The following is an 8,365-nucleotide window of genomic DNA, read 5'->3' on the forward strand; positions in this document are numbered from 1 at the left end:
CCCAGGCATGTACCCTGACTGGGAATCGAACCTGCGACACTTTGGTTCGCAGCCCGCGCTCAATCCACTGAGCTACGCCAGCGAGGGTCCTAGCAGTTACTTTCAAATTGACCTGTAGATTCAGTACAGACCCAACCCAAATTCCAGCAACTGCTTTTTTCATTCTCACAGGAGGACATGCTTATGGAGGGGAAAGGAGGGAGTGGTGGAAACATCGAGGCAGGAGAGAAACAATTGGTTGCCTTCCATACACACCTGACTGGGTACCTCTGGACTGGAGGACCTCTCCTACACATCCCAACTGGGGACCGAACCTATAGCCCAGGCATATGCCCGGACTGGGACTCGAACCTGAGACCCTTCCATGTATGGGAGGTTGCTCCAACTGAATAAGCCACACTGGCCAGGGAGGGCCCCAGCAACTTTTTTTCTAAATATTGGCAAGCTGATTCTAAAGTTCGTAGACAATGCAAAGGCCAAAACAACTTTGAAACAGAGGAACAGAGGGGATGGACTTACACTACCTAACTTTAAGACTTACTTTAGAGCTCCGTAATTATAGAGCTACAGCGTGGCGCTTCAGGGCTTTTGACAGAGCTACTAAAACACTGTTGTGAGATCAAAAAGATAAACAATGAAATGTGTGCAGAATCCAGAAATAGATCCTGCACGTATATGATTCATTGATTTTTGCCGAAGGTGCAAACGCAATTCAGTTGGAGAAAGGATAATTTTTTTTTCAACAATGGTGCTGGGAACTTTGGATGTTCATACAGAAATAAATGAACTTTGATACATATCTCATGCCATTTACGAAAATTAACTCAAAATGAATTGTAAACTTTAAAAAATGGATCATAGACCTAATTGTATAACCTAAAATTTAAAAAAAAAGTATGGGAGAAAAATCTTTGTGATATTGGTTATGCAAAAGTTTGTTGGATATGACATAAAGGAATGGCAGACCTCACGAAAATTGAGAACTTCTGACTCAAACACTGTTCGGAGACTATACAGGCAAGCCGCAGACTGGGAGAAAATACCTACAAATCACATATAACAAAAAGACTTGTACCACCTCATACCCATTGTTGTGGCTGTGACCATAAAAGCAGAAAATGATGACGACAACAATAAAATCCAGAAAATAACAAGTGTTGGCAAGGGTGTGGGAAAATTGGAACCCTTGTGAACCGTTGGTGATAATGTAAATGGTTGTAGCCATTATAGAAAATAGTATGGCACCTCCTCAAAACATTATAAACAGAATTCCTATAAGGTCCAGCAATTCCTCTTCAGAAAATAGGGTCTCAAAGAGGTATTGGTACCCACGTTCAGAGCAGCATTACCAGCAATAACCAAGAGGTGGAAGCACCTGTGTGTGTGGATGGATGACTGGCTACACGAAACACAAACTATCATTCAGCCTTGAAAGGGAAGGGAATTCTGACTCATGCTACAACAGGGATGCCCTTGAGGACATTATACGAAGTGAAATAAACCAATCACAAAAAGGCAAATACTGTTAATAGCCGTGATTCCACTTGGGTGAGGCACCTAGGGTAGTCACATGCATAGAAACAAGGCAGAATGGTGGTTCCCAGGGGTTGGGGGAGGGAGAATGGGGTTCAGTGGGCAGGGCCTTGCAGTTTTGCTAGGGGAGAAGAGTTCTGGAGATTACAGTACGATGAAAGGTGCTTCACACTACTGAACTCTCCCCTTAAACATGCTTACGATGGTAACTTCCGTGTTATGTGTATTTGATCACAATTAAAAATAAAAATACAGCCCTAGCTGCTGAGGCTCAGTGGATTGAGTGCTGGCCAGTGAAGCAAAAGGTTGCAGGTTCGATTCCCAGTCAGGGCACATGCCTGGGTTGTGGGCCAAGTCTCCAGTAAGGGACAAATGAGAGGCAACCACACACTGATGTTTAATTAATTAATTAATTAATTAATTAATGAAAATACGTACTTCATATTTCACCTCTTAAAAATGGATCAGTAATCATTTTTGATGATGTGTATTTTTTAAAGGTTAAATGTTAATTTTTTCTGGGTTAAGAGAAACATTTACCCATTATAGAAAATTTGGAGAATACAGGAAAAAAAAATAAAAGAAAGAAACTCACTCAATAACCCTACAACTCACTATAACCAAGATGAGTGATGTTATGTGTTTTCATACCTGCACGTATGTTCATTCATCTCTAGCATCCATTTTGTTCCACTTTTTAAAAAAGATTTTATTTGTTTATTTTTAGACAGAGGAGAAGGGAGGGAGGAGAGAAACATCAATGTGTGGTTGCCCACTGGGGACTTGGTCCCAGTGGACCAAGGCATGTGCCCTGACTGGGAATCAGACCTGCGACCCTTTGATTCACAGGCCAGCACTAAATCCACTGAGCCACACCAGCCAGGGCTCTTTCACTTTTTAAAAACCTTATTTAAGACTTCCAGTCAAGATGGAGGTGTAGGCACACATGGTTCTCCTCCTCACATAACCACGTCAAAATTGCAACTAAAATATAGAACAACCATCATCAGAACCATCAGAAATCAGGTTGAATGAAAGTCTGACAACTATGCAATTAAAGAAACCACATCCACCCAGACTGGTAGGAGGGGTGCAGATGCGGAGCAGGCTGGTCCCTCACCCACTTGGGGTGGATAAAAATTTGGGAGGGGTATCCCAGGAGTGAGGAGTCCCAGCCCCACACCAAGTCCCCCAGCCCAGGAAGACAAGTCCCTTCAACTTCCGGCTGCAAAAACAAGCAGGCATTGAGTCAATGGAAGAAACTTCTGGAGCCCCTAGCAGTTCCTCTTAAAGAACCAACACATGGACTCGCCTACTCAGACTCCCTCCCTCTCGGCTCCTGGGCCAGGGAGGTGGCTTGAGGGGCACCGGTGGTGTGTAGGGGGAAGCTGAGGTGCCTGCGATCATGGTGAGCAGAGGCTATTGGCCCTTTTCTGAGCCATCCCTCCACAGACCCAGCAGACTAGCACTGTATTTAAGATCCCATCAACCTGGCCAACACCAGTTGACCAGCGTTAGAGATCCCCAGAGGCTCACCCCATCCAACTTAGGGTTCCACCCAGCTTCTTTTCCTCATGGGTGGCTGATGTTGGCTTATGCCTCACGACTTCCTGCATCCTCTCAAACAAGCAGCAGCTGGCCTCAGTGAGCTCCAAGCCCAGAGCTAGCAGCCTAGATTTGCAGCTTGGCTTCTGGGAATCTCCAAGCCCACCACAAGTAGCACCCATCTCAGATTGCTTTATAGCTCAGGCAGGGTGGGCCTGGGCAAAATACAGTTGGGGACTGACTTTGGCCTGCACCACTGGGGAAACCCCAGGGCCAGCGCACCCAGTGGACAGCTACAGACCACACTGGAACACCACCACCCTGCCCTTGCACAGCTGGTCCTCCAAGGAGGGTGGAGGGTGGGTTAGGGTGCACCTGAAGGATGCACCTCGGGTACTCAGCATGCGAGATATGGGAGGCTGTGCCACTGGACCCTACAGGACACCTACTACATTAGGACACACTACCAAGACATAGAATCAAAGCAGCTCTACCTAATACATAGAAATAAACACAGGGAGGCTGTCAAAATGAGGAGACAAAGAAACATGGCCCAAATGAAAGGACAGATCAAAACTCTAGAAAGTGAGCTAAATGAAATGGAGATAAGCAATCTATCAGATGCAGAGTTCAAAACACTGGTTACAAGGATACTCAAGGAACTTAGTGAGGACCTTAATAGCATAGAAAAGATCCAGTCAGAAATGAAGCATACACTAATTAAAATAAAGAACAATTTATAGGGAAACAACAGTTGAGTGGATGAAGCTGAGAATCAAATCAATGATCTGGAGCATAAGGAAGAAAAAAATAACTAATCAGAACAACAAAAAGAAAAGAGGATCCAAAAAAGCGAGGATAAGGCGAGCAGCCTGTGGGACCACTTAAAGTGATCCAATGTTCACTTCATAGGGGTGCCAGAAGGCAAAGAGAAAGAGCAAGAAATTGGAAATCTGTATGAAAAAATAATGACAGCGCCCTGGCTAGTGTGGTTCAGTGGATTGGGTGCTGGCCTGAGAACCAAAGGGTTGCCAGTCCGATTCCCAGTCTAAGGCATGTGCCTGAGTTGTGGGCTGAGTCCCCATTGGGGGGCGTGTTAGAGGCAGCCGCACATTGACCTTTCTCTCCCTCCCTTTCACCTTCCTTTCTTCTCTCTAGAAATGAATAAATAAAATCTCAAGAAAAGAGAAAAATAATGAAATAAAACTTTACTAATTTGGTAAGGAAAGAGATATCACAAGTTCAGGAAGCACAGAGAGCCCCAATCAAGTTGGATGCAGAGACCCACCCCAACACACATCATAATTAAAATGCCAACGGTTGAAGATGAAGAGGTGGAAGGGGGTGTGTGGGAGAATGGGTGAGAGGTGAGGGGGTTAAGAAGTGCAAATAGGTAGTTATAGAATAGCCATGGGGATGTAGAGTACAGAATAGGAAAAGAAGTAACTAAAGAACTTAAATGTATGACGTATGGACATGAACAAGGGGCGAGGGTATTGCCTTGAGAAAGTGGGGGATGCGGGTGGAGGGAAACAAAGGGGGAGAAATCAGGACAACTGTAATAGCATAATCAATAAAATAGAATTAAAAAATAAAAATATAAAAGGTGTGTAACCAGAAAAATCTAAATTTTCAAAAGTCAATTTCAGTGAGAAAACAAGCAGTCCAATTAAGACTGGGAAATAGCTTTGAACAGATAGTTTCCCCAAAGAACATATATAGATGGGAAACACATGAAAAGGTGCTCAGCATCATTAGTCTGTAAGGAAATGCATGTTAGAACAATAACAAGATACCGCTACGCACTTACTAGCATGTCTAAAATTAAAAAGACTGACCATGCTAAGTGTCGGCGAGGATATGGTACAGCAGAAACTCTCACATACTTCTGGTATGGGTGTAAAATGATATGACTATTTTAGAAAATGGTTTAGATGTTTTTTAAAAAAAAATTTAAATTCATCCAGCCATTCTACTCGGAGAGGAATAAAAGCATGTCTCCATATAAAGACTGTGCATAAGTATTCACAGCAACTTCACTGTAACAGCCCCACACTGGAGACGACCCAGATGGCCATCAACAGGCGCAGTGGACAGGCTGCATCCAGATAACGGAATCTACATGGCAACAAAGAGGACTAATGTGCTCCAAGCACGGATCTCAAAATAATTGTGCTGAGTGAGGGAAGCCAGATAAAAGCCAAGTACACAGTGTATGTCTCCCTTTATGTACAATTCGTGAAGCTGCACACTAATCTGTAAGGGGGGCCCCCCAAAACCCGGAATTAGCTTCTGGTTGGGTGGGCCCCTTGTAGTACAGGCTTCCCCTGCTAGGTGAGTGTTCTAGGAACCCATCTGTATTAATGTACCAGGTGGTGTTGTGAGAGGCTGTGTTTAGCTAGCTTCAGTGAATTTTTTTTGAAGACTCTTTCAACGCATTTGCCTGTTTCGTGATGGATGATTTACCAGCGCACCTGCCCATACCAGGCTGACTGTTCAGCAGTTTTTGACCAAAAAAGGGCATGACCTCCGTGTCCCACCCTCCCTATTCACCTGATCTCACCCCAGGCAACTTTTTTTTTTTTGTTTCCCCGCATTAAAAAAGTCATCAAAGGGAAACATTTTACTGATGTGGAAGAGGTGAAACCATGGCAGAAGCACTAAAAGGCACCAACATTGATGAGTTCAAAAACTGGTTTAAGCAGTGGGAAAACGCCTCAATAGGTGTACTGCATCAAATGGAGAGGGCTTTGAAGGTGACTGAAGTTTAAGCATGGAAGAATAAATACACAATTTTTTGTTAAAGATTTTATTTATTTATTTTTAGAGAGGGAAGGGAGGGAGATAGAGAGAGAGAAACATCAGTGTGCGGTTGCTGGGGGTTATAGCCTGCAACCCAGGCATGTACCCTGACTGTGAATCGAACCTGCGATGCTTTGGTTCACAGCCCGAGCTCAATCCACTGAGCTACACCAGCCAGGGCTAAATACACAATTTTTAATAAATGAATTCTGGTTTTTTAGGGTCCCTGTCATTTAGTGACAGAAAGCAGATCAGCAGTTATCTGGGGTCCGGGGAGCCGTGTGAACAAATTGAATAAGAAGGGAGGAGATACAAAAAGGCAGAAGGAATGTTTTGGGGGCCCTGGGTGTGTTTGTTATTTTAACTGTGCTGATGGTTTCACAGGTGTGTGTGTGTGTGTCTAAACTCATCACAGGGTACACTTTGAATGTGAAGTTTATGGAACATGAGTTATATCCCAAAGCTGTTAAAACCATATTAAAATAAAACTACCAAGTCCTGGCTGGTGTAGCTCAGTGGACTGAGCGCTGGCCTGCAAACTGAAAGGTTGCCAGTTCGATTCCCAGTCAGGGGACATTCCTGGGTTGTGGGCCAGGTCCCCAGTTGGGGGTGTGTGAGAGACAACTGGTTGATGAATCTCTCACACTGATGTTTCTCTCCCTCTCTTTCTTCCTCCCTCTCCCCAAAGTAAATAAATAAAATCTTAAAAATAAAATAAAATAAAATAAAATAAAATAAAACCACTGAGGGAAACTGGATGAAGTGTACAAGGGACTTGTGTACCACCTTTGAAACTTCCTGTGAACCCATAATATTTAAAAATAAAAAGCGTAAAAAGTAAAAAACAGCAAAGATATACACGTTTAAAAAAAGTTTTAGTGCTTGCCAAATAAAAGCTGTACCAGTTAAACTCTCTTTAAAATTATTTGAGAGAGGTCTGTCTCTCCACAAACTAGTGATGTTGGTGTAATAAATAAAAATTACTATTACCCCCTTGACCAGTGTGGCTCAGTTGCTTGGGTATCATTCCTCAGTGAAAGGTCACTGGCTGGATTCGTGGTCCGGTCAGGGCACGTGCCTGGTCGGGGCACAGGCTCCCGTGTTGGTGCTTCTCTCCCTCTCTTTCACCCTACCTTCCCCTCTCTCTAAACACAAATTAAAACAAATTATTTTCAGCAATCCAAGAGGTTGGTCAATTCATACTCCTTGCAGTATTAGTCCAATTTAATGTCACTCCAGGTTTCAGTGGGACTTTTTTTTAATTTTATTTATTTTTAGAGAGGGAAGGGAGGGAGAGAGAAACATCAATGTGCGGTTGCTGGGGGTCATGGCCTGCAACCCAGCCATGTGCCCTGACTGGGAATCGAACCTGCGATGCTTTGGTTCACAGCCCGCGCTCAATCCACTGAGCTACGCCAGCCAGGGCTAGTGGGACATTTTTATTTCTTCTTTGTCTTGTGTCCTTCAGATGCTGGCTGAGACGCTATCTCCGAGCAGCTTCCCGGACCTCGCTGTTGAAGATCGCGGCACCACCCAGCACCTGCTCCTGCTTTATTTTCCTCTGTAGGATTTATCACCATCTGGCACGCTATGGAGTTTACCGATTGATCTTACTTAACATATCTCCCCGCACTAAAATGTCGATGCTTCGAGGGCAGGGGTTTTTGTCTGTTTTGTTCATTACTAAATTCCCAATCACTAGAACATACTGGGGACCACATCTAGTGGGCACATCACAGGCGTTCAGTAACTTTCTTAAAAGAATGTTAATTTTTTATGAGGGTATTTGTCTTTTCTTTTGATTTAAGAACGCTGTATGTTAGGGATATTTACCTTTTATCATAAGGATGCGCATATTTCCTCCATTGATATTTGTCTTATACTTTATCATCTAAAATTTTAATTTTTATGTGTTTATATGGCTTATCTTTCATGTCTTCTGGGCCTGTGTCTTTCTTCTCCAAGATTATAAACACTTTTCTGTATATTTTTCCTCTAGCCTCGTAGATTTTTCCCTTGTAGAGATTTAATTCATCTGGAATTAATTTTTGTCAGATGTGATGTAGGAATAGAACTTTATTTTTTTTCCAAATGATAGCTGACAGCCTGTATTTTTCCTAACATACCATTCGAATGTTTCCCTGTATTCCTAACCAATATTTTCTTTTTAAAAAAAAATATTTTATTTATTTATTTTTAGAGAGGGAAGGGAGGGAGAAAGAGAGAAAGAGAGAAACATCAATGTGCGGTTGCTGGGGGCCATGGCCTGCAACCCAGGCCTGTGCCCTGACTGGGAATCGAACTTGCGATGCTTTGGTTTGCAGCCCGCACTCAATCCACTGAGCTACACCAGCCAGGCCTAACCAATATTTTCAAGGCCTGGCCAGTATTCTTTTTTTCTGGGAAAAATTCCTTTTCTATTGTGAATTAAGTCAATATTTATGTGTTTCTTACAGTTAATAGAAAGGACCTTAATCTTTGCATT

This window comes from Phyllostomus hastatus, unplaced genomic scaffold, assembly GCF_019186645.2.
Source record: "Phyllostomus hastatus isolate PE091 unplaced genomic scaffold, TTU_PhHast_1.1 phas_contig_495, whole genome shotgun sequence".
Lineage (NCBI taxonomy): Eukaryota > Metazoa > Chordata > Mammalia > Chiroptera > Phyllostomidae > Phyllostomus > Phyllostomus hastatus.